General features: G+C 41.0%; 2 pseudogenes; one reads left to right on the forward strand and one right to left on the reverse strand.

The window, feature by feature from the left end:
- Positions 1–1,298: 1,298 nt before the first annotated feature.
- Positions 1,299–23,895, forward strand: part of LOC130135839 (protein FAR1-RELATED SEQUENCE 7-like) — a 113,286-nt pseudogene continuing 90,689 nt past the window's right edge.
- On the reverse strand, positions 2,709–21,921 carry LOC115693019 (uncharacterized; annotated as a pseudogene).

Genomic DNA, 23,895 nt, shown 5'->3' on the forward strand with positions numbered 1-23,895 from the left:
AATCCACTAAACTCGGCCCTTGATTTTTTAACAACACTTTCAATTGAACAAGAGCTCCTGCATCGTTGAGTAATTTGGACGATCGGTCCGGTAACGCAATGGGACGGCTTGGTTGGTCCTCGACGACGGCCTGGATGCATGTCCGCGATGACTTGGTATCAAGCAAGCTGGGCATCAGTCACAGATTGGGCTGCTCTTGAGGGTGATGACTGAATGAAGGGGCCAAACTCAACTCGGCTGAATGATGGAAGAACCGCCGGAGTGGGAGAGCTTGAGAAAGATCCGGAGAATAAGAGAGGAGCTCCTGATGGTGTATTGTGCCTTATTGGATTTAGAGTCTTTGTGTGTATGGGAGACTCTCTACAGAATATCAAGGGAAAAGACTTGCTTGTTAACAATTATGATGCCAACATTATACCTCTCAATTCGAAACTCTTCTTCATATTGTCACATGACATTGTTGCTATTATTTTTCTATGACTATGGAAGTTCACTCTCCTCGCTAATCTCTCGAATTTATATGCTTCCTATGAATAAATGCTGCTACATAATTTCTTGAATAAATGCTGCTACATAATTTCTTTCTTTCTTTATTTTTGCCAATTCTCTAAATAAATAAGAATTACCTCAAAAATCTCTCCACCCATTATGCAATACCAGAACTTGCACGTTTATGCACAAGTACAATCCTATATTTATGCATTTTATGCATGTCACTCATTTCTCGGAAATACCAAAAGGATTTCATGCTGGGGCAAAATGACGGACATACCCCTCAATTTTTTCTTGCATATTACAATTTGGACACAATCGTTTACTATTTCTATTTCCTATTGTAATGATATCGATTAGTTTGAAATATCCTTTAATTCAAAGTCATAAACTTTTCTTTGTCAATTTCTACAAGACAAATTATTTCCATTATCAAGTCTGAATCTCATTTTTATCTCCTAACGTATTCCTCTTCTAATTAAGCTCTATTCGATATATACAATCAAACTTTTCATGAATTTCCTATTTGATCATACTATTAACGGCTGCTAACTTTTAATCTAAAGTTTCTTTTTTGTTTTTACATTTTTTATTAATGGCTAATAGATGAACTCTCTATCGTATTTATTAGCCGTCTCTGTCATACTTTTTACATTCTCTATTAACCGTCACCAATAATCATTAGTCATGTAGGTCACATGTCTACTTTTTGTTAAATTGTTGAAATCTGAATTTTTACGGACTAATTGAATATGCATTTTAAAAAAAATTAATAAATAGAGAAGAGAGAGTAAAAGGCAAAAACAATAGAAACAATAATGACAATCCAATTCCAAATTCACCCCAAATTCACAAACGACAGCGCTCAACTTGGTGAAATCCAAATTCCGTTAAGAAGAGCTCGCTCAATGATCATCTTCTTCCATGGAAGCCTTCGATTTTCCTCAGAGAGATCAATCAAAACCAGAGCGGAGATGGTGGAGTTGTGCGAGAAGCGAGCGAGAGGCGACCCGATGCTGTCCGGACGCTGTGATCGTGAGCACTCGGCAGGAGAGTTGACGAGGGTCATCGCAAGAGTGATTGAAGCAGAGACGGATTCGCACAAATGGAGAGAGCCACTCGGCCGGAGAAGGAGGACTGAAACGTACCTCAAAACGCACAGCAATTGGAGCCGAAAAAGGCCTCTCTCTTTCAATCTTCTACGTGTTCCCGAAACTTCTCCGCCGCTGATCGGTGCCGGAATCCACCGCTCACCTCGCCACATCCGTTGCTCTTCCAATCACCATGTTCTCGCGCTTGAGCTTCGAATCTCTGTGCGCTCCATCAATGAACTCCAGTTTATTATTGAGCCCAAGGAGAATTTCTTCAACCTTCGACAACTTGCAGCCTTCGAGCTTTCCAATTTTCATTCGAGTGTGCAAGTTCAGAACATCATTCCATTTCCGCGTGTAAAAATAGAAACCGAGAGAGCTTTGTTGTTGCTAGCACTAAAATTGTTCACGTCTGAGATTATGTTAATAACTGCGATTCAGTATTGATGATCCCGTGCCGATTGGGTTGTGATCCTCCCTATCGCAGTGCTGCATTGTGCCATTTGATCGAATGCACATTAAGTGTTTGGTGAAATGCCTGAGTCGTATTAGTGAAAGTACGACTTCGAATCTGTTGCTGCACCATTGGAAAGGGTTTAAGCCACGCACAAGAAGTAATGATGATTAAGATTTGATATCCAAGGCAGCTCATTTTGATCAAATTTCAGAATCTTTATAATTCCATTTCGAGACATCTGGAAAAATTGAGACGGACTAGTCTTACTAATAAGTTGATGATGGAATCGATTCACAATTCGGAATTCGTATGTAAGCTCGTGTTTCGGATGAGATCAAGTATGCAACCTAATGTTTCGTGGCACATGTTATTTGTGGGCGCTTTGATCTCGTGGAATGAGCATAGGCTGTATTACTAAGTCAATCTTTTAGGGTTCGAGCAATAATGGAAGTAATGTAACGAAAAGTGAAATCTTTCCAATGTGCAATAATGGAGGCTCGAAACTCTATCGAAGAAACCTGTACAGGTAACGATTTTCATTTTCCTTCCCAAGCGCTTGATTCTCCATTGCACTCTCGAAGCTCTCTCGCGCACGACTCATCATTGTTCGTGTCAATCGGTTCAAACTTGTCTCGCTTGTGTGGAATGCTCGCTTGTTCTCCGGCTCTTCAGGTACTGAAGAAGAGCTCGAGCGTCGAAGGAACGTTGAAGAAGTCGATCAATCCAATCTCCGTCTCTGAAATTTCGGACATTAATCGCAATGATGAGACTGCCGAGGTAAGGATTTGCTTCTTCTTGGAAATTTCCGAATAGGTACATCGTTTGACTGATTAGGATGATCTGCGTGAACTTAGCCGCAGCGGATTTCAGCGACACCATTGTTCATTCACAAGGGAGACACGTCCAGTGAACATAACATTTTAAGCACTAGCTGAAAAAGATGACAAATCTAATCCAACAAGAAGAGTATATAACAAGTTTAATCCAACAACAAACATATGAACAGCACCAGCGGAATCAACACGGTTCCACTCGAATTTGGCGAACATACTTCGGTAATGATTTAGTTTCATATAGGACTCATGTGCAAGAATGGACGACGACCAATTCACCACCAATAAAACGAGGACTGATATTTTTACGATCTCAAAGCATAAATAGTAAACAGAGAAGATGTTAGCATGGCGCTGTGAAGATTTAGCTAAAAAAATACTCACTTCTCTACTCTTCACTCATTCACACACATATAAGCACAAGCACTCGCCAAACATCTCATTGCTCTCTGTTTTTATTCCTTCCTCATACTTTTCAATGTTAGTTCATGCAAAGAAGTAATCCATCTAAGGTAAGACCTTCCAGGCTCCCAATAGATTCAAGAGTAAGACATCTCTCCTCTTTACCCGGTCAGAATTCACCAGTCCATGTACTTTGCGCGATAAACGGTCAAAATAATAATATTAGGATATCTATTTGATTCTGTATATCTCTTGAGATTATGCATATATCTTTTTCGATATTGTAAATCCTTGATTGATTTAGATTTGATATTATGTTTATCCTGTTACCCTAATCGGTTATTTAATAAGCCTATAAATAAGCTCTTTATGTACTCTTTTCAATATATCGAAATATATACAATTTCTCACATTGCTCTGATGAAAGATTTTAGTGAAACTACAACCAACTGTTCTAAAAATTAAGCTTTTAAAACGGTTGGTTATGGTTCCATAAAATTTCACAGAGATTGTGATTGCGGAGAAGAAGACGGCTCCATAGGAAGGAACTTCGGTCCGCGTGGCTGATGAAACCCGGAGCTCGAGAGTCATCCTGGTGTGCTGCATGTGTTTTTTTTTTTGTACGTAAGCGTGTGCCCCCGTGACGTCCCCTCCCCGAAGGAAGAAAACCCAAAAAAATTTCCCTTTTAATACTCCCATATATATATATAAAGACGAAAATGCCCCTCTGATGAAAATCCGATCTTGCTCACGTGAGTATGCATGTGCGTGAGTTATTATTATTATTATTATTATTTTGGCCGCACGTATGTGGGTGAGTTAGTTATTGAAACAAACGAAAAATTTGTTACAAGAGAGAGAAACCTCAAGATTTCTAGAAGCTTCTAAAAATCTTAGAAAATATCATAATCCCTAATTTGGGAATTAATTTTTCACCAAAAAAAAATGTATTGCGATATTGGCTAGTTTAGAGGATTATGCTGTTATTGGCCTTCGTATCTGCGCCTTGCCCACCTTTACCAAAAATACCATTTCAAAGACTAGTTGAACATCTTTTTTCCCGGGAAAATTTTGGTGTCTTATTTATTAGTTTTAGCGTAGCGTTATTTTTAACATACAAATTTGTTATATTTGCCCCCAAAAAGAATACGAAGTAGTAGAACCTGAACGGAACTTACAGAGTAAATTGTCACTGTTGTGATTTTTAAATTAGATATGTTAGAATATTAAAATACAAACCGCGACTTCACATAATAGTTTAGGCTTTTACAACAATAGAATATAGGTAGTCCCACAAAATGTATAAGAAAATTTAAACTTTTAGAACAATCAGTAGTGATCCTACGAAACCTGCAAAGATATATTAAATTAGGTAGAGCCTACATTGTTAATAGAAAAGACGTAACACTTATCTACTTGGAGATTTTTGCTAGGGCAAATCCTTAAAGACGTTAGCCCAGGTTGACGAGTTTGGAGTTGGATGAGAAGGAATGCGAATTTTCATTGCTTGTCTTGCAGCTGTGGGGATATGGCGAGAACTTAGTTTAGGGCCATCGTGAAGAAACAACATGGATGGTGATGTTTCCACACCATGTAATTGCCTGCATCCATGATATCTGATCGTCTAGAGCTTTCGCCGATCTCTCCATACGTCCCCTGAAGACTAATACAAGATGAAGCCTAAATCAACAATTCAAACGGGATCCGCCACGGTTGTAACTCTCGTCCTTCGATCGAGTTTCCGAAAATCTTGTGTTTGAACTTGTTCTTCGGTTGCATGTGGCAAATTTAATTTGAATGAGTTGTTTGCCGCCCTCGGCGTCTTATCTTCTAAGGGAAGACTTCAGCTATTAAATGTGCTCGCAGTCGCAAAGATATATACACACACGTCGCCTCGCCTCGCCTCGCCGTCGCCTGGGTCGCGACGGTGAGGTCGAGCCTCGCCAGATCTGGGCGAGGCTCGACCTCGCCTCGCCTCACCTCGCCCAGCCAGGGGCCGGCGGGGCGAGCTGAGGCCTCGCCGGCCCTCCCCTCTGGCCGGCCGCCGGTCGCCGGACCGGCCAGGGGGGAGACAACAGAAAAAAAAAAGAAGAAAAAGAAAAAAAAAAGATTAAAAAATTGAAAAAAATAATTAAAAATTGCCACGTCAGCGTTGACCGGACGGCCGGCGGCCACGTCAGTGCCAGCCGGCCAAAATTGGCCGGAAGGACTGAACTGGCAAGAATTAAAAAGGTTTAGGACTGAATTGGCAAAATTAAAAGGTTTAGGACTGAATTGGCCGCCGTATAATAGGTTTAGGACTGATTTGATAATTTTCCCTAGGATGCTATGGACAATTAAACAGATGTGAGTCGGTCCCCATTGAACATCTTAGATTAGCCCTTTTCATTTGAAACAATCAAATGTTTAAAAGTCTCGGACTCTTTGAGTTTTCTTTATGCAAGTGTAATACTCTGTTGAGTGGTCTAGCTCTCGAGTATCATGAAATTCTTGTAACGATATTCCTATACACGAATATGACTAGAATAACTGTAGTTTGTTGAAAAGTAGTCATTAGAATCACTCATTCCAATTCTCTGTTCCATTTCTTGTTGTTCAGGTTGATTGGACAAGGATTCTCCCAAATTTCCAAACATTCTAGTTTTTGGTTAGTTCACGATTCACTAGACTTTGTTATAGTTATCATCCAAGGAAAGGTTTTGCTTCGTCAATATATTTTTTTTTTAAATCACTATTTTTGTTGAAAGCTTGATCCTTCGTTTTTTTTTCAAAAGGATGCCCGGCCATTCCCTAAGTTCTCGAAATGTATGTGGGTTTTGACAACTATCAAGAGAAATGAAAAAGATCGTGAGTATTTTCTTGGAATGCATATGCAGACTGATGCGCTAAGGGGAATATTACTTGAACGGACTCGACTAGTACATTTATACTTCTCTATGTGTTCTTAGAACGGCGGAAAGGAGATTGAACTTGGAGTTATGTCTAAGGTTCTTTGAATTGAAAATCCTTGCTAAAGAAATCAAAATCCCAACAATTAAAGCATTCAAAGTTCGAAAATGCGCATGAGCCTTTGAAAACATTTGCAGAGAATTTCCAAACTATGTCGGTTTCAAACGTGCCAGTTAAACACCCGTGATTAATCTAAAAGAAGCCATTTTAGCTAATAATCTAGTAACTAATAAGATAACTGGCAAGTGATAAAAATTACTAAGAAAGTGTTCATCAGCTAATGATTGTTGTAGTATCATATGAAGTTATGCATCCTTTTGAGTGCACAAAGTTATATTGACTTCACAGGACTTACATGTTTTAGTTAATTGAATATTTAACCATCTAAATATGCTTAATTAATTTTAGATTAGACTAACATTGTCACTGAGAATATATCTAAACTACCTCATCTATCATTCGTGTAATACATCTCCAGTATATTAAAGCACAAATTAATAGGTGAACTATTGGTATTATGATATGAATCTGTGCGGAAGATGATCGTTCTACAAAGATCTGTGAGTTACGAATTGCTGACCTCGACCCCCAATCGAACCTGTGATTGGTAATCTCGGTATGAACGTGACCTATTGACGAACCTGTGTAAACCAATCCACGCTATAACGCCACGAACAAGAGAATTCGCGATCTTGCTCGATAAGTTGAATTTGATCGCCACAAGGGAACCTTGATAAGATCTAATCCTCAAGAGAACTCAAGAAGAAAAATTCTCTATATAAAATTCTATCTCTTCTTAGAAATCTATAAGCAACCTTATATAGGGTGCTAACCCTAATCCTAATCCTACTAGTATTAAAATTACAAAAATAACCTTAATTACCAAAAATTCGTCCAAAAATGGAAAAAGGCCTAAAAGTTCATCTAAACGACTCCAAATCACTAAAAAACGTCATCAATCACTACTAAAGTAGTGTGTATTGATCAGCGGCCCGTTTCCAAGCATCCATCCAAATTTGAGCCAATTCGGAGTTTGTCAATTCTAAGCTCCTTCGGAATTCGCTGGACCAAGAGTAATCATGTTGCGCCAAGAAGCTTCAGAATCTTCAAGTTTCGAATCCAGATTGTCTCCATTCCAAATATCTTGAACCATGATGCCGATAGCTTGTTTGAATTCCTTCGCTCTCGCTCGAGTGATCGGGCCTAGCAGATAGAACAACGGGTCCCTAGCACCTCCTCCTCGATAGGGTTCGATATCCACATCATTCCCTCCTCCGTGCAAAGGATTTGCCCTCAAATCAGCGTCTGCATCAAAAAGAGTCAAATCAGAAATATTGAAAGTAGCACTAATACCATACTTACCTCGAAGGTCAAGCTTGTAAGCATTATCGTTGACTCTTTCCAACACCATAAATGGTCCATCCCCTCGCGGTAGCAATTTAGAGCGTCGCTGTTTGGGGAAACGCTCTGTGCGCATATGAACCCAAACTCAATCACCAGGCTCAAACACCACTTTCTTGCGCCCTTTGTTGGCTTGCTTTGCATACTGCTCTGTCTTAAGCTCAATATTCAGCCGCGTCTTCTCATGCAAAGTCTTCACAAATTCAGCTTTCTTAGTACCATCTAAATCCACACGCTCAGCAACAGGCAAAGGGGTTAAATCTAACGGAGTTAAGGGATTAAAACCATAGACAACCTCAAACGGTGTGAATTTAGTAGCAGAATGCACGCTCCTATTATAAGCAAACTCAACATGCGGTAAACAATCTTCCCAAGACTTAATGTTCTTTTTAATGATAGCACGCAATAATGTCCCTAAAGTCCTATTAACTACTTTAGTTTGACCATCAGTTTGTGGATGACAAGTAGTAGAGAATAAAAGTTGTGTACTTAACTTCTTCCACAATGTCTTCCAAAAGTAGCTTAGAAATTTAGTATCTCGATCAGAAACAATGGACCTAGGCATGCCATGCAAATGCGCAACCTCACGAAAGAACAATTCAGCAACATTCGATGCATCATCAGATTTATGACAAGGTATAGAATGAGCCATCTTTGAAAATCGATCAACAACCACAAAAATAGAATCATTGACATGCTTAGACCTAGGCAATCCTAACACAAAATCCATAGAGATATCAACCCAAGGATGCATCGGGATAGGCAAAGGTGTATACAAACCATGTGGTTTAATCGTAGACTTAGCCTGCTTACATGCGATACATCTCTCGCAAACTCGTGTGACATCTCGTTTCATGTATGGCCAAAAAAAATGTTCATGCAGCACTTCATAAGTCTTATTGATTCCAAAATGCCCCATTAAACCACCACTATGTGCCTCTCGCACTAATAACTCGCGCAAAGAGCATCTAGGCAAACACAACTTATTTTCACGAAAGAGATATCCATCATGCCTATAAAACTTTTCAAATGCAGCATGCTCACAAGCTTCAAATACTCTTCCAAAATCATCATCGTCAGCGTATAAACCTTTGATATGCTCGAAACCTAGACACTTTGCTCCTAGAGTAGTTAGAATTGCGTACCTTCGAGAAAGTGCATTAGCTACCACATTTTCCTTACCTTTTTTTGTACTTGATTAGATATGGAAAAGTCTCAATGAACTCCATCCATTTGGCATGTCTTTTGTTCAACTTTTGATGCCCCCTCAAGTACTTTAAGGTCTCGTGGTTGGTGTAGATCACAAACTCTTTTGGCCACAAGTAATGTTGCCAGGTCTCCAAAGCTCGCACCAAAGCATACATTTCCTTATCGTAAGTCGGATAATTCAATGTCGCTCCGCTTAACTTCTCACTGAAATACGCTATGGGACGTCCTCCTTGCATCAACACAGCTCCAATTCCTGTACCAGAAGCATCGCATTCTATCTCAAAAGTAGTACTGAAACTCGGTAAAAATAACAAAGGAGCATTAGTCAACTTATCCTTTAACAGATTGAATGCTCTCTCTTGCTCTTCTCCCCATGTGAAACCCACGTGCTTCTTGATAACCTCGGTTAAAGGTGCGGCGATGGTGCGGAAATCTTTTACAAATCTACGATAGAAACTGACTAAACCATGAAAGCTGCGCACCTCTCCTACTGTCTTAGGTGTCGGCCATTCACGGATTGCTTTCACCTTTTCTTCATCAACCTGTATTCCATCAGTACCAACAACAAAGCCTAGAAATACTAATTTGTCAATTACAAAACAGCACTTCTTTAGGTTAGCATATAATTGCTCAGCCCTTAAAACCTGCAAAACAGCTCGCACATGCTCAATATGGTCATCAATGCTTCGACTATATATCAGGATATCGTCAAAATAGACAACTACAAATCGACCAATAAAAGCACGCAGAACATGATTCATAAGTCGCATGAAAGTACTAGGTGCATTAGTTAAACCGAATGGCATGACTAACCACTCATATAACCCGTACTTGGTCTTAAATGCAGTTTTCCATTCATCCCCCTCTTTCATCCTAATTTGATGATAACCACTTTTCAGATCAATTTTAGTAAATATGCAAGCTCCATGCAATTCATCCAACATATCATCTAGCCTAGGAATAGGATGTCGATACTTTACCGTTATGTTATTGATTGCTCGGCAATCAATACACATTCGCTAAGACCCATCCTTCTTTGGCACTAACAAAACAGGAACAGCACATGGGCTAAGAGACTCTCTTATATATCCTTGCTTTAGTAATTCGCTAACTTGCTGCTGAAGTTCCTTTGTCTCTTCAGGATTGCTTCGATATGCGAGTCGGTTAGGCAATGGTGCACCAGGAATTAAATTGATTTGATGTTCTATGCCTCGAATCGGTGGTAAACCTCCAGGAAGCTCATCAGGAAAGACATCTTCAAATTCCTGCAACAAAGACACGACAGAACTTGGCAAATTCGGGTCAAGTTCGTTAGTAGTAAACAGTGCCTCCTTGTACAAAAGTACAAGTATCGGTCGGTCCAGAATCAAAGCTCTCCTCACTTCACTCGATTTTGCATAGAAATTATTTTCTCTCTTTTCTTTTCTCTCTCCTTTTCTCTCGATTTTTACCACTCTACTCTTATCTTCCTCTCCTTTTACTTGCGTCTCAGAGTTTCCACGCAGGCCCTCAGTTTTATCACTTTTTCTCTCTCTCTCAGCCTCACGTTGTAGTTTCAATTGATCTTCATACACCTCAGTAGGTGTCATTGGCACCAATGTGTATGTCTTCTGATTCATCACCAATGAATATCGGTTAGTGTACCCGTCATGATGTACTTTTCGATCATACTACCATGGCCTACCAAGTAAAAGATACCCTGCTTGCATAGGTATAACATCACACATCACCTCATCCTTATATCGCCCTATCTCAAATGGAACTCGGACTTGCTTCGATACTTTTACTTCACCACTATCATTCAACCACTGCAATCTATATGGTCTTGGATGCTTTGCAGTCTTCAATCCCAACTTCTCCACCATGGTACAACTTGCTACATTTGTACAACTACCTCCATCAACAATCAAGCTACAAATCTTACCATTCACCAAGCATCTTGTATGGAACAAGTTATCGTGTTGCTGGTGATGCTCCTCCTCTTTGACTTGAACACTAAGAGAACGCCTAACCACCATCAATTCACCCTTTGCTGGCATCTCAACATCACTACAATCCTCCAATGGTAGCATGTCATCATCCTCTTCCTCCCTCTCACTTTCTGATTCAACATCATTATGTCTAGTCATGATCATCACCCTCCTATTAGGGCACTGATTTGCCATATGACCCCTGCGCAAACACTTGAAACATTTAATATCACGAGTCTTAGTGTTAGGGTTTTCAGTTTTACCTGAAGCCGGATTCGAACCAACTTTGCCATCCTTCTCCTTCTCCTTCAAAGTTTCAATCTTGATATTGTTTCCCTTCCAATTCGGCTTCTCGTCTCTCTTCCAATTAGACTTCCAAATCGAGCTTGAACCTCCACCACTCTTGTAATTTCGATCCAACTTCAATTGCCGCTCAACTTTGATGGCTTTGTCCACTAATTCCTCCAATTCAACGTAGTGTTGTAGCTCTACCACCCTTGCTATATCTCGGCTTAAACCACACAAAAATCGTGACATTGTGGCCTCACGGTCTTCCACCACATTAGCACGGATCATAGCAATCTCCATCTCTTTATGGTATTCTTCCACACTCCTATTACCTTGTGTGAGATTTTGCAGCTCATGGAACAAGTCTCTGTGGTAATGACTAGGTATAAAGCGCCTCCTCATCACTGCTTTCATCTCATCCCACGTTTCTATTGATCTTTCACCATTGCGTCTCCTGCTAGTCACAAGTTGATCCCACCAAATTATAGCATAATTAGTGAATTCAACAGCTGCAATTTTTACCTTTTTGAGCTCCGAATATCGCTGGCAATCAAATACCATCTCCATCCGTTTCTCCCATTCTAGATACGCATTAGGATCATTCTTTCCTTGAAAAGATGGAATCTTCATCTTGATGTTGCCAAGCTCATCATCTTCTCGACGTCTAAATCCTCGGCGTCCGTTTCTCCTCTCAAACCTGCCATCTCTATCATCTTCTGTATCGGACACATATGCATCATCAAATTGCCGCTGCCATCTAGGTTGTGCCCTAGGCTCCTCTCGCTGATTTTGTGGCCTCCCTCGTGGTGGCTCTCTGTCATCTTCAAGTCTCGTCTCACATCTTGCAACTCGGCTGCTAAGTGCTTCAATTTGTAAACTCAATTGCTGGATGCCTGCTAGAATCGCATCATCCCTTGGATGAGTGCGATCCTCCCTTTGATTCACACTTCCCTGGCATGAGCCTAACATTTTTTTTTTAAACCTGCAAGAAAATGTTAGAGATAAAAAGAAATCTCACTAGTCACTCCCTCACGTTTTCTGCTCAAAGTGTTTGTCACTCCTCTCGTGTTTAACTCAATGTCGGCTTTTTCTTCCCTCAATTAAACTCACACACTCTTGCCTTTTACCTCTCGTTTCCTTCTAGCAAGCTCTTTTTTTTAGACTTGAATTCAGTCTCACAAGCTCCTCACAACAATCGATAAACCACCAAGCAAGATCAAATTCAGCAATATACCGCTCAACTCAGCGATTCAAGAAATTTTCGCTAGATTCGGATTCAGATTCAATTTCTGCTACTGAAATTATTTTTTTTCTATTCGGTCCAACTATCAATGATAAAAAAAAAAAACGAGTCGTCCTCTTGAATTTTTTTTTTTTGGCCGAAACTTTTTTTTTGGCTTTTTTTTTTTTGCCGATTTTTTTTTGGTTTTTTTTTGACGAACTCAAGTACAATATATAAAAAAACAACTAGGACCGAAAACCCTAAATCAAAATTGAAATCACAGCAAGAACAAATTCAGAACCCTAATTCGATTAATAACGAAACCCTAATTCTATAAACCCTAGTTTCTATAAACCCTAGATTGATGAATGAAAAACAATAAAAGTAGGATAACTAGACCTTGTAGAACTAGCTTTGATACTAGATGATATGAATATGTGCGGAAGATGATCGTTCTACGAAGATCTGTGAGTTACGAATTGCTGACCTCGACCCCCAATCGAACCTGTGATTGGTAATCTCGGTATGAACGCGACCTGTTGACGAACTTGTGTCAACCAATCCACGCTATAATGCCACGAACAAGAGAATTCGCGATCTTGCTCGATAAGTTGAATTTGATCGCCACAAGGGAACCTTGATAAGATATAGTCCTCAAGAGAACTCAAGAAGAAAACTTCTCTATATAAAATTCTATCTCTTCTTATAAATCTATAAGCAACCTTATATAGGGTGCTAACCCTAATCCTAATCCTACTAGGATTAAAATTACAAAAATAACCTTAATTACCAAAAATTCGTCCAAAAATGGAAAAAGGCCTAAAAGTTCATCTAAACGACTCCAAATCGCTAAAAAACGTCATCATTCACTACTAAGTAATGAGTATTGATCAGCGGCCCGTTTCCAAGCATCCATCCAAATTTGAGCCAATTCGGAGTTTGTCAATTCTAAGCTCCTTCGGAATTCGCTGGACCAAGAGTAATCATGTTGCGCCAAGGAGCTTCAGAATATTCAAGTTTCGAATCCAGATTGTCTCCATTCCAAATATCTTGAACCATGATGCCGACAGCTTGTTTGAATTCCTTCGCTCTCGCTCGAGTGATCGGGCCTAGCGAATAGAACAACGGGTCCCTAGCACCTCCTCCTCGATAGGGTTCGATATCCACATCATATTATGAATTTGTGATACAACCTTTTGTGATTAGTTTTATCACCAAATTGCGTCTGTAAATAAATAGTTTAAATTATGATGAGCCTAATATATCCATAGTTTGCCTGTGTGGCACAATAAAACAATTGTTTCTGTGCAAGGGGTAATACATGAATTTTTATTTGTTCGGCAACATATGGGACAAAGAATACACACCCATTATAGAGCAATCATAAGGGAAGAACAAAGTCAGATGGATCAAAGCTGGCCCCAAATTCATTCCCAGTTTTAGGACTGCTAGCTCCGTCGCTATTGCTGTGCTGGGGTTGGTGAGTAGTCGGAGGCTAGGGTTCTTGAAAGAAGGGTGAATTGGTATTTAGAGCTTGAGGTTTTGTTGGGAGATGGAAAGTGTAGATTTTCAAAAAGTGGGATGCAAATTGATGCGGGTGCAAAATTCGAAGATGATTTTCCCTTCAAAATTTTCCTTTTATTGAAGAGTATTTAAAAGCGATTGAATGCAAATTGCTAATACCTTTGTAAGTTATTAACTTCATTGGCAATATTTGTTTTAAATAGTAAAAATGAGTCGATAATCTACTTTTGAGTTTAACTTTAGTAAATTCCTTACCTTGTCACCAACTAACCACCGCGAAAGAGGGTCCACATTGGTTACTTTGCCAAACCTTCAGTAATATTGAAGTGCGTGTTTGTAAGCGAATACAAATTGCGAAACCACTTTCTATGTTGCCAAAAGTAAGAATTTGGTATAATGCCAAATTTCTAAGCCGGTTGATAACTTACTATTGAACTTTGCATGGCAAATTTCTTACATTGTTGGCAACTTATTTTCCCTAAAAGCGAGCCTACCTCGATAAGTTACTAGTTTGACTAGTAAAATTCTGTCTTAAATGGTTAGTATCTGAAGTGTTTGATAATTTAGTACCCTAAAACTGGGCCAACTTTTGTAACTTTGTCAAATCTTAGTATATAGGAATGAATCTGGATAAGCTGATTGCAAATTGCTAAATCTCTTTGTAAGTTATTAATTTCACTAGTAAGATTTTGTTTAGGTGGTAAATTTTCTGAACATATTGATAACTAATTATTGGATTGGACGATTATAATTTCCTTATATTGTTGGTAAAATTGCCAATAGCGGTTTACCAGTTATCTAAATCAATCAGTAGGACTTACAGCTTATCAACTATTAGTATTGAAATTCACTGCCCAAGAATGAAGTAGCACCAGAAAAGATATAGGTGTGTTGCACTGAATAAGCTAACTCATTTGTTGAGCTTGAATGTGACTAAACTCTCCTTACGAAAGTTCCCCCAAGCAGGTCCCACAAAGGGCATTTGAATGCTTGTACAGTTAACAAATTTGAATGTCAATTTGTATGAACCGAGCGGTTAAAAATATACACCCAAAGATTAAATTAAGAGCGGTGACAATTGAACATTAGAGGTGCATGAATCTATGTAGTTGCATGCAAATCAACAAAGGAGAGAGAAGCATGGAGATCAATTCTACAATAAACAAAGTACGGGAGACATCCAGCAAGCAGGGTTGAGGTACCTATGTATACGTACGCGAGATGAACATATTTGATTTCTTGTAAATTGTATTTGTTGGTTTGATTTGATCACTATATTTACTTACACGTAATACCATTAGCAAGACAAACTCTCTTTATCGCTCCAAATCGCTCCAACTTTAGCAAGCCTGAATAAATGATTCTACATAATTTCTTTCTTCCTATTATTTTTGCCTATTCTCTAGATAAATAAAAATTGCCTTAAAGATCTCTTTAGGCACTAGGCAATACCAGAACTTGCACATTTATGTAATGTACAATCCTATATCTAGGCATTTTATGCATGCCACTTCTTTCTCATAAATACCAAAAGGATTCCACGTAAGGGCAAAATGACTGACATACCCCTCAATTTTTTTGGCATATACAATTTGGACACAATCTTTTACTATTTCTGTTTCCTAGCGCAATGACATCGATTAGTTTGGAATACCCTTTATTTCAAATTCATTCTTTTTCTAATTCATCTCTATTCAATATACATAATCAAACATTTTCTAAATTTCCTATTTGATCATGTTTTTAGCTGCCTCTATCTTTTTAATCTAAAGTTTTTTTTTTGCATTCCCTATTAATGACTAATAGATAAGCTTTCTATCGTATTTATTAACTACCTCTATCGTACTTTTACATTCTTTGCTAGTCACCACCAATAATCATTAATCATGCACGTCACGCGTCTACTTTTGTTAAGTTTCAACACGCTCGCCATTTGTTGACACCTGAAATTTTTACAGACTAATTGAACATGTATTTTTTTTAATAAAAAAATAATAAATAGAGAATAGAGAATAAAAGAAGACAAAAACAATAAAAAAAAAACAATAATTGATCAATGAAAGATCCATCTATGGAGTCCGGCCCACATTCATTCCGTTTGTTGGCTCAACTCAAGGCAATCCAGCCCATCATCATCCAGCTCATGATATCGTCTTCTACAACCGTGGAAGCCTTTCAATTTCCTCAGAGAGATCAATCAAAACCAGAGCGGAGATGGAGTCGTGCGAGAAGCGAGCAAGAGGCGACCGGATGCTGCCGGACGCAGTGATCGTGAGCTCTCGAGAAGAATGACGGAGGTCATCGCACCAGCGACTGAAGCAGAGACGGATCCGCACAAATGGAGAGAGAGAGCAACTCGGCAGGAGGAAGGAGAACTGAACCGCGCCTCAAAACGCACAGGAATTGGAGCCAAAAAATCCCCTCTCTCTCTCGAGATCCTCTACGTGTTCCAGAAGCTTCTCCACCGCTGATCGGCGCCTGAATCCACCGCTCACCTCGCCGCATCCGTTGCTCTTCCAGTCACGATGTTCTCGCGCTTGAGCTTCGAATCTGTGTGCTCCATCGATGAACTCGAGCTTATTGAACCCAAGGAGAATTTATTCAAACCTTCGACAACTTGGAGCCTTCGAGCTTTCCAATTTTTCATGGAGCGTGGAAGTTCCGAGCATCATTCCATTTAATCGGGTGAACATTGTTCACGTCTGAGATTTTATTAGTAACTGCGATACAGTCTCGATGATCTCGTGCTGATTGGGTGAACATTTAATCGGGTGAACATTGCTCACTATCTCATTGCCGCATTGTGCCATTTAATCGGGTGCACATTGAGTGTTTGGTGAAATGCCTGAGTCGTATTAGCATAAATACGACTTTGAATCCGACGGAGATCATCTTTACCTGCTTGAATGATTCACCGTGCCAGTTGTATGGGTTAAGTGAATCTAAATTGATATTCAACTTTTGAGTCCATTCCAGAAGGTCTCGCTCTTGATAGAAATGTTGATGTGATGAATTGCAAATACTAAATACTCGGTCGACGGTCGCTGGTGCGTTCATTGAAGCATAGACTGATCATGTAGACTAATAATACATTGAAATGCAGATCCCATTTGCTGTACATATCTTTTTCTAATAGCGAATTCCTCCGGATCATGTTTTCTCTGTGAATGTATTCCGAATCTGCGTTGTGGTTCATTTCTGTGCAATTTATAGGCGAATGAAATTGCTCTGTCGCTAGGGTTGATGACTAAAGAATGCATGCCTCAGCAGATAAAAGCTCCGAAACAACTTGGGGGAAAAAGAAAAACGAAAGCGAGTTTGAAGTGGGGGTGATCACTCTGTTGCTGCACCATTGGAGAAGGTTTAAGCCACAGATGTTTCTTCTATTTCATTGAGCAATGAAAACAAATGTCCATTGAACGTTAACATAGGGACATAAAGTTAACCTTAATGGAAGTAAACAAGAAGCCGCTCTCCAAGGACGGATATTATCACTTCATGAAAGAGAGTTGGTCCTGTCAGCTTTCAGAGTTCGTTGGACTACTCAGATTTCACACTGAATTTACAGCATGAGTCACGAGCCCAGGTTGACGAGTTCGGAGTTGGATGAGAAGGAATGCGAATTTTCATTGCTTGTCTCGCAGCTGTGGGGATAAGGCGAGAACATAGTTTAGGGCCATCCTGAAGAAACAACATGGATGATGATGTTTCCACACCATGTAATTGCCTGCATCCCTGATATCCAAGTGTCCAGAGCTTTCGCTGAACTCTCCATATGTGCCCTGATCCAATCAAGTATGATCGCTCGTACTATCAATGAAGCAAAAGCTGTTGATATACAATTTGAAAGCAGATACTAATGTGACTATTGAAATGAAACGGTCCAGATACCATGAGAAGGAAAACTGGAGAATCTCTGGTCATTATTGATATCTTTCGCTCATAGCAAGTGAGCTCGTGAATGGTGTGGGACATGAGCAATCTTGTACTAGTTCTCCCTAGCATCAATTTTTGCGCCTCTCTTCCAAGTTTGGGCAAGCTGCGGTTTTTAGGTGACTAAGGGATGCAAATTCTCCTTTCTCTAGCATCATTGAGGAACCAGATTAGCAACGATCTTCCCAGCAATGCTTACGATGACAGCTTCCCCCATCCTTGTTCTCTCTATCTATCTATCTTTCTCTGTCTCTCCACGGATCAGAAGATATTAGTCCAGTCGTTCCAGAACTAGATGAAGACTGATACAAGATGAAATCTTACTCTCGTCCTCCGATCAAGTTTCCGAAATCTTGTGCTTGAACTTGTTCTTTGATTGCTAACCAATTGAAATCCTCTTCGTCTTTTTGCACTTGTTCGAATGTGGCAAATTCGAATAGAATGCACTTTTGCCGACTCAGTGTCTTAACTTCTAAGAGAAGTCTTCAACTATTAAACCAGCTCCAAATTGTAACAACCATCGCAAATATAAGCAAATTTCAGAAAACTAGACGCCTCATCTCTTTCCTCTAGCCTCTCGTCTAGCACAGTAGTGAAATTCCGGATAGAAGAAATAGAGACTCGTGCATTGCTTCAGTCATAGCGCTCAAGATCATTCTTAGCAGGTGAAACTTATATGTGAAATGTTAGAGAGAGCATACGTCTGCAGGATCAAGTTCTATGTTCATAACAACGCCTGTAGGATCATTATGGGATCAAGCATACAATTAAATTGATCGTATGTCTTTCCGTATGTTAGATCTCGAATAAAATTCTAGCAATATTGTAAACAAAGGTGTCAGACTCTCCGAGTTTCTTATTACAAGTGTAATACTCTATTGTGAGGTCTAGCTGTCGCCTATCATGAAATCCTTAAAACCATATAACTATACATGAGTAAGATAAAGATAACTGCTACACTTAAAAAGAAGAAGATAAAAATAACTGCAGTTCATTGAGAAGTAGTCATCAGAGTCACCCGTTCCAGTTCTCTGTACTATTTCTTTTTCTTCAGGTTTATCCCTAAGCAGTTTATAACTGTTAAAATGTTGATCCAATTTCTAGAGTCTAGAGAAGCCTAGAAAAATCCTGCAAAAAAAATCTTGTGCTGGGGCGGCAAAAGTAGTGACCAGAGTTCGCTAATTCGGTGTAGAAGTCTCTAGTCCTACACGTGGGAAGCAAGAAAAGCCAGCTGTAGAAGTCTTAGGCAAAGAAAAGTTACTAAATGCCTTCTTGTTGTCCAGCTGTCTAAGTCAGTCGAGAAGTGGCGGTGGAGAAGTAAAAAATATCATGCTTGTAGTCGGTTAAGCTTGCCCATAAATAGGCAAGAGTTCTCAGGCTTGTATGTATCAGATCAACTAAAAAACTTCTCCTCCTTCGATTGTTTTACCAATTAATAAAAGCCTTTTATTTTTCTTCCCTTGTGCTTCCTTGCGGCCACTCTCATGTAGCCTTAGTTCCTTGATATATTTCACACACACTTGCACACACGCTTCCGCAAATAATCAACACTAACAACCATTCCATAACTCAGCCTGATTGGATAGGGATCTCCCAAATTTTCAAACATTGGTGTAATCCTCAATTTTTACTCTTAATACACGTGGAGAGCGATCCGGAGTGTTTATTGAATTTCTAGTTTTTGATTTAAGTCGTGATTTACAGAATTTTGTTATAATTATTCTTTCAATGGAAAGATCAGCTTAGTCAATGCATTTTGCTAACAAACATTATGCCAACCTTTTACCTCTCAATTCGAAGTATTCTTCATATTGTCACATGACATTGTTGCTATTATTTTCCTATAACATTGCATTTCGACTAAGGAAGTTCACTCTCCTTGCTAATCTATCGAATTTATATGCTTCCTATGAATAAATGCTTCTCCATAATTTCTTTCTTTCTTTACTTATGCCTAATCACTAAATAAGTAAAAATTGCCTTTCAGATCACGCATCAGGCAATACCAAAACTTACACATTTATGAAATGTACAATCCTTTAATTAGGCATTTTATGCATGTCACTCCTTTTTCATAAATACCAAAAGGATTCCATGCAAGGGCAAAATGATGGACACACCTCTCAATTTTTCTGGCATATACAATTTGGATGCAATCTTTTACTATTTTTGTTCCCTATTGTAATGATATCGATTAGTTTGGAATATCCTTTATTTTAAATTCATAACTTTTCTTTATCAATTACTATGAGACCACTTATTTCTATTAGGGTTAATACCACGAAAAACCCTAAACTGGTACACTTGTGACACATTTACCCCAAACTATTTTTTTGACCATAAAAAACCCCAAACTGGTACACCTGTGACAATTTTACCCCGAACATACAACAAAAAAACCCCGAGTAACAGATTTGTGACAATTTTACCCCGAACTAATTTTTAATATTATTTTTGAATTTTTTCTTTTTTCTTTTTTTCTTCACCTTCAACCTTTGGCCAGGTCGCTTTGTCAGAGCGACCCGGCCAAGGGCGGAAGCCGGCATTAGCCGCCCTCGCGGCGTCGAGCAAAGGCTGCCCTCGCCGGCGTCGAGCGAGGGCCGCCCTCACCGGCGTCGGGCGGCCCTCGCTTGACGCAGCGAGGGTCGCCTTCATCGGATTTGGCGAGGGCGACCCTCGCTGCGTCGGCGAGGGCGACGCGGGCGAGGCATTGCCGCCGGCGCGCTGGCGGGCTGCCCGCCGGCGCGGCGAGGACGGCCTCGTCCGGCCGGCGAGGGCCGTCTTCGCCAGATTCGGCGAGGGTCACCCTCACCGGATCCGGCGAGGGCGGCCCTTGCCAGCTTCCGCCTCTGGCCGGTCGCCAGAACGGCGACCGGCCAGAGGTTGAAGATGAAAAAAATAAAAATAAAAATTCGAAGAAAATAAAAAAATAATATTAAACTTTTAATTCAAGGTAAACTTGTCACATATGTACCAGTTTGGGATTTTTTGTAGTAAGTTCAGGGTAAAATTGTCATAGGTGTACTAGTTTGGGGTTTTTGGTGGTCAAAAAAATTGTTCAGGGTAAAATTGTTACAGGTGTACCAGTTTGGGGTTTTTTATGATCAAAAAAATAGTTTAGGGTAAATGTGTCATAAGTGAACCAGTTTAGGGTTTTTCGTGGTATTAACCCTTTCTATTATCAAGTCTAGCTCTCGTTTCCATCCCCTGACATATCCCTCTTCTAATTTAGCTATATTCGATATACACAATCAAACCTTTCATGAATTTCCTATTTGATCATACTATTAGCTGCCTCTATCTTTTAATCTTAGTTATTTTTTTAAACATTCTGTATTAATGACTAGTATATAAGCTTTCTATCCTGTTTATAAGTTGTCTATATCATACTTTTACATTCTCTATTTGCCGCCACCAATAATCATTAATCATGCATATCACATGTCTACTTTTGTTAAATTGCAACATGTTCACCGTCCGTTGACACCTGAATTTTTTACCGACTAATCGAATATGCAATTTTTTTTAAAAAAATTAATAAATAGAGAATAGAGAATAAAAAACAAAAATGATCAATGAAAGATCCATCTATGGAGTCCGGCCCACATTCATTCCGTTTGTTGGCTCAACTCAAGGCAATCCAGCCCATCGTCATCCAGCCCATGATCATCTTCTTCCATGGAAGCCTTCGATTTTCCTCAGAGAGATCAATCAAAACCAGAGCCGAATCGGAATTCAAGGAAGCGGAGATGGTGGAGTTGTGCGAGAAGCGAGCAAGAGGCGACCGGATGCTGCCGGACGCAGTGATCGTAATCTCTCGAGAGAATGACGGAGGTCATCGCACAAGTGACTGACGCAGAGACGGATTCGCGCAAATGGAGAGAGAGAGAGCAACTCGGCAGGAGAAAGGAGAGCTGAACCGCGCCTCAAAACGCGCAGCAACTGGAGCCAAAAAATCCCCTCTCTCTCTCTCTCGATGTTCCGGAAGCTTCTCCACCGCTTACCTTGCCACGTCCGTGCTCTTCCAATCACGATGTTCTCGCGCTTGAGCTTCGAATCTGTGTGCTCCATCATTGAACTCGAATTTCTTGAACCTAGAAATTCCTTCAACCTTCGACAACTTGGAGCCTTCGAGCTTTCCAGTTTTCATCGAGCGTGCAAGTTGAGAACATCATTCCATTTACGCGTGCAAAATAGAAACTCAGAGCTTTGTTGTTGCTAGCACTAGGGGTGTCAAAAAAACCCGGGTCGGCCCTGCGCGATCCGGCCCGGCCCGACCCTACTCAGAAATTTGGGGTATTTTAGGGTCGGGCCTTGATCTTCTTTGGATAGGGCCTTTTAGGAGTGGGTAATGTTAGGATTGGGCCGGGTCGGGCTGGCGCGGGTTTTTTTACACCGCTGCCCAAAAACACCTCTGTCCCTTTTTGAGCCCTAATTTCCACCCTCCTTCTCGTCCGTTCCTTCTCGCGCCTCGCTTGCTGTCATCCTCTCCTCTTCCTCGTCCATTGCATTCACTCAAACACCATCTCTGCATTTGAAGGCCTCGACTGATGTGGTTCCTCAGGGGGAGATCTTCGGCGAAGACGACGGCCACGACGGAGACGAGGGGGCAGCGAGCTTCTAGAAGAAGGGGTGAGGTGGGGTGAGGCGAGGCGAGGCGAGGCGAGGAGATAAGAGAGGGGCGCGTGCGCAGGGGGGACGGGGTGGGGGGGTGGGGGCGGAGATCCACGGCAAGGCGGACCGGGAGGATCCCAAGGCCCTCCTCGATGGGGTCGCCGTCGCCGGCCTCGTCGGGATCTTGCGCCAGCTTGGCGATCCCGCCGAGTACGTCTCTCCCTCTCTCTGTCTCTCACTCTCTCTGGTTGTTTCTTTTTTTTCTTTTGATGCTTCGTCGGGATCTTACGCCAGCTTCGGAGGTCGTCATGTCGGCGCTCTTGATGACGGCAGACCACCTCCGGGGCGGTGTCGGCTGGGGTCCCGCAAGCCGTGTGGAGGAGCCCGTCCCGGAGCTGCTCAAGAAGTGCCGAGAGGCTGAAGTCAGAGACCTTGAGCGCGCCTGCAGCATCTGGGAGTAGGTTCTGTGGCTTGATGTCGCGGTGGAGAAGAGCTCGCCGCGGCCAGTGAGCTCCATGATGAGGTGGATCTTGGGCCGATCACCGTGGTAGCGCCGGGGGTCGGAGGAGGGGGAGCCGGCGGCGGGGGACTTAGCTGGCCACCGTCCAGTTCATGCCCTCCCGGAAGTTGGGAGCTGCTGGAAACGGCGGCGCGAGGCGGAGGAGCCGCCCCGTCCATAGACCCTTCAAGCCAGAGAAAGGGGTGCTGGCGCCGGACAGAGACTGAGCAGGAGGATGTTTTGGCGTTGTGGCACTGGCACTGACCCGACCCTACCCGACCCATCTCCTGAGCTAAATGCTGAATAGGGTTTTGGGTAGGGACGGGGCGGGTCAAGCACGACCCTCTACGTTTCGGGTCGGGTCGGGTATCAGGAAAGCCCGACCCAACCCGACCCATTGACACCCCTAGCTAGCACGAATATTGCTCGCGTCTGAGATTTATTTTAGTAACTGCGATTCAGTCTTGATGATCTCGTCCTGATTGGGTCGGGATTCTTGCTATCTGATTGCTGCATTTGGACATTTAATCGAATGCACAGCAAGTGTTTGGTTAAATGCCTGAGTCGTGTTAAACATGACTTCGAATCTGACTGACATCATCTTTGTCCGCTTGAATGATTCACACTGTACCAGTTGTACAGGTTAAGTCAATCTGATTGATATTCACTTTTGAGTCCATTAACGAAGGTCTTGGTCTTGATAGGCTTCCAGTGTCCTATGGCGATAAACTCGACTCTGTGAAATTAGCTAAAAATGTTAGAACTGCTGAATTGTAAATACTCGTCGATTCGTGAAGAGTAGACTGATCATGTATACTAATACATTGGAGTGCAGATCCCATTTGCTGTACATATGTTTTCTAATAGTGAATTCCTCCGGATCATGTCTTCTCGATGAATGTATTCCGAATCTTTACTCGGTGTGTGATGGCATTGTGGTTCGTTTCTGTGCAATTTATAGGCTAATGAAATTGATCTGTCGCTAGGGTTGGTAACTAAAGAATGCATGCC

Source organism: Syzygium oleosum, unplaced genomic scaffold (genome assembly GCF_021117445.2).
Source record: "Syzygium oleosum isolate NSW1041296 unplaced genomic scaffold, Sole_v2.1 Sole_v2.38, whole genome shotgun sequence".
Lineage (NCBI taxonomy): Eukaryota > Viridiplantae > Streptophyta > Magnoliopsida > Myrtales > Myrtaceae > Syzygium > Syzygium oleosum.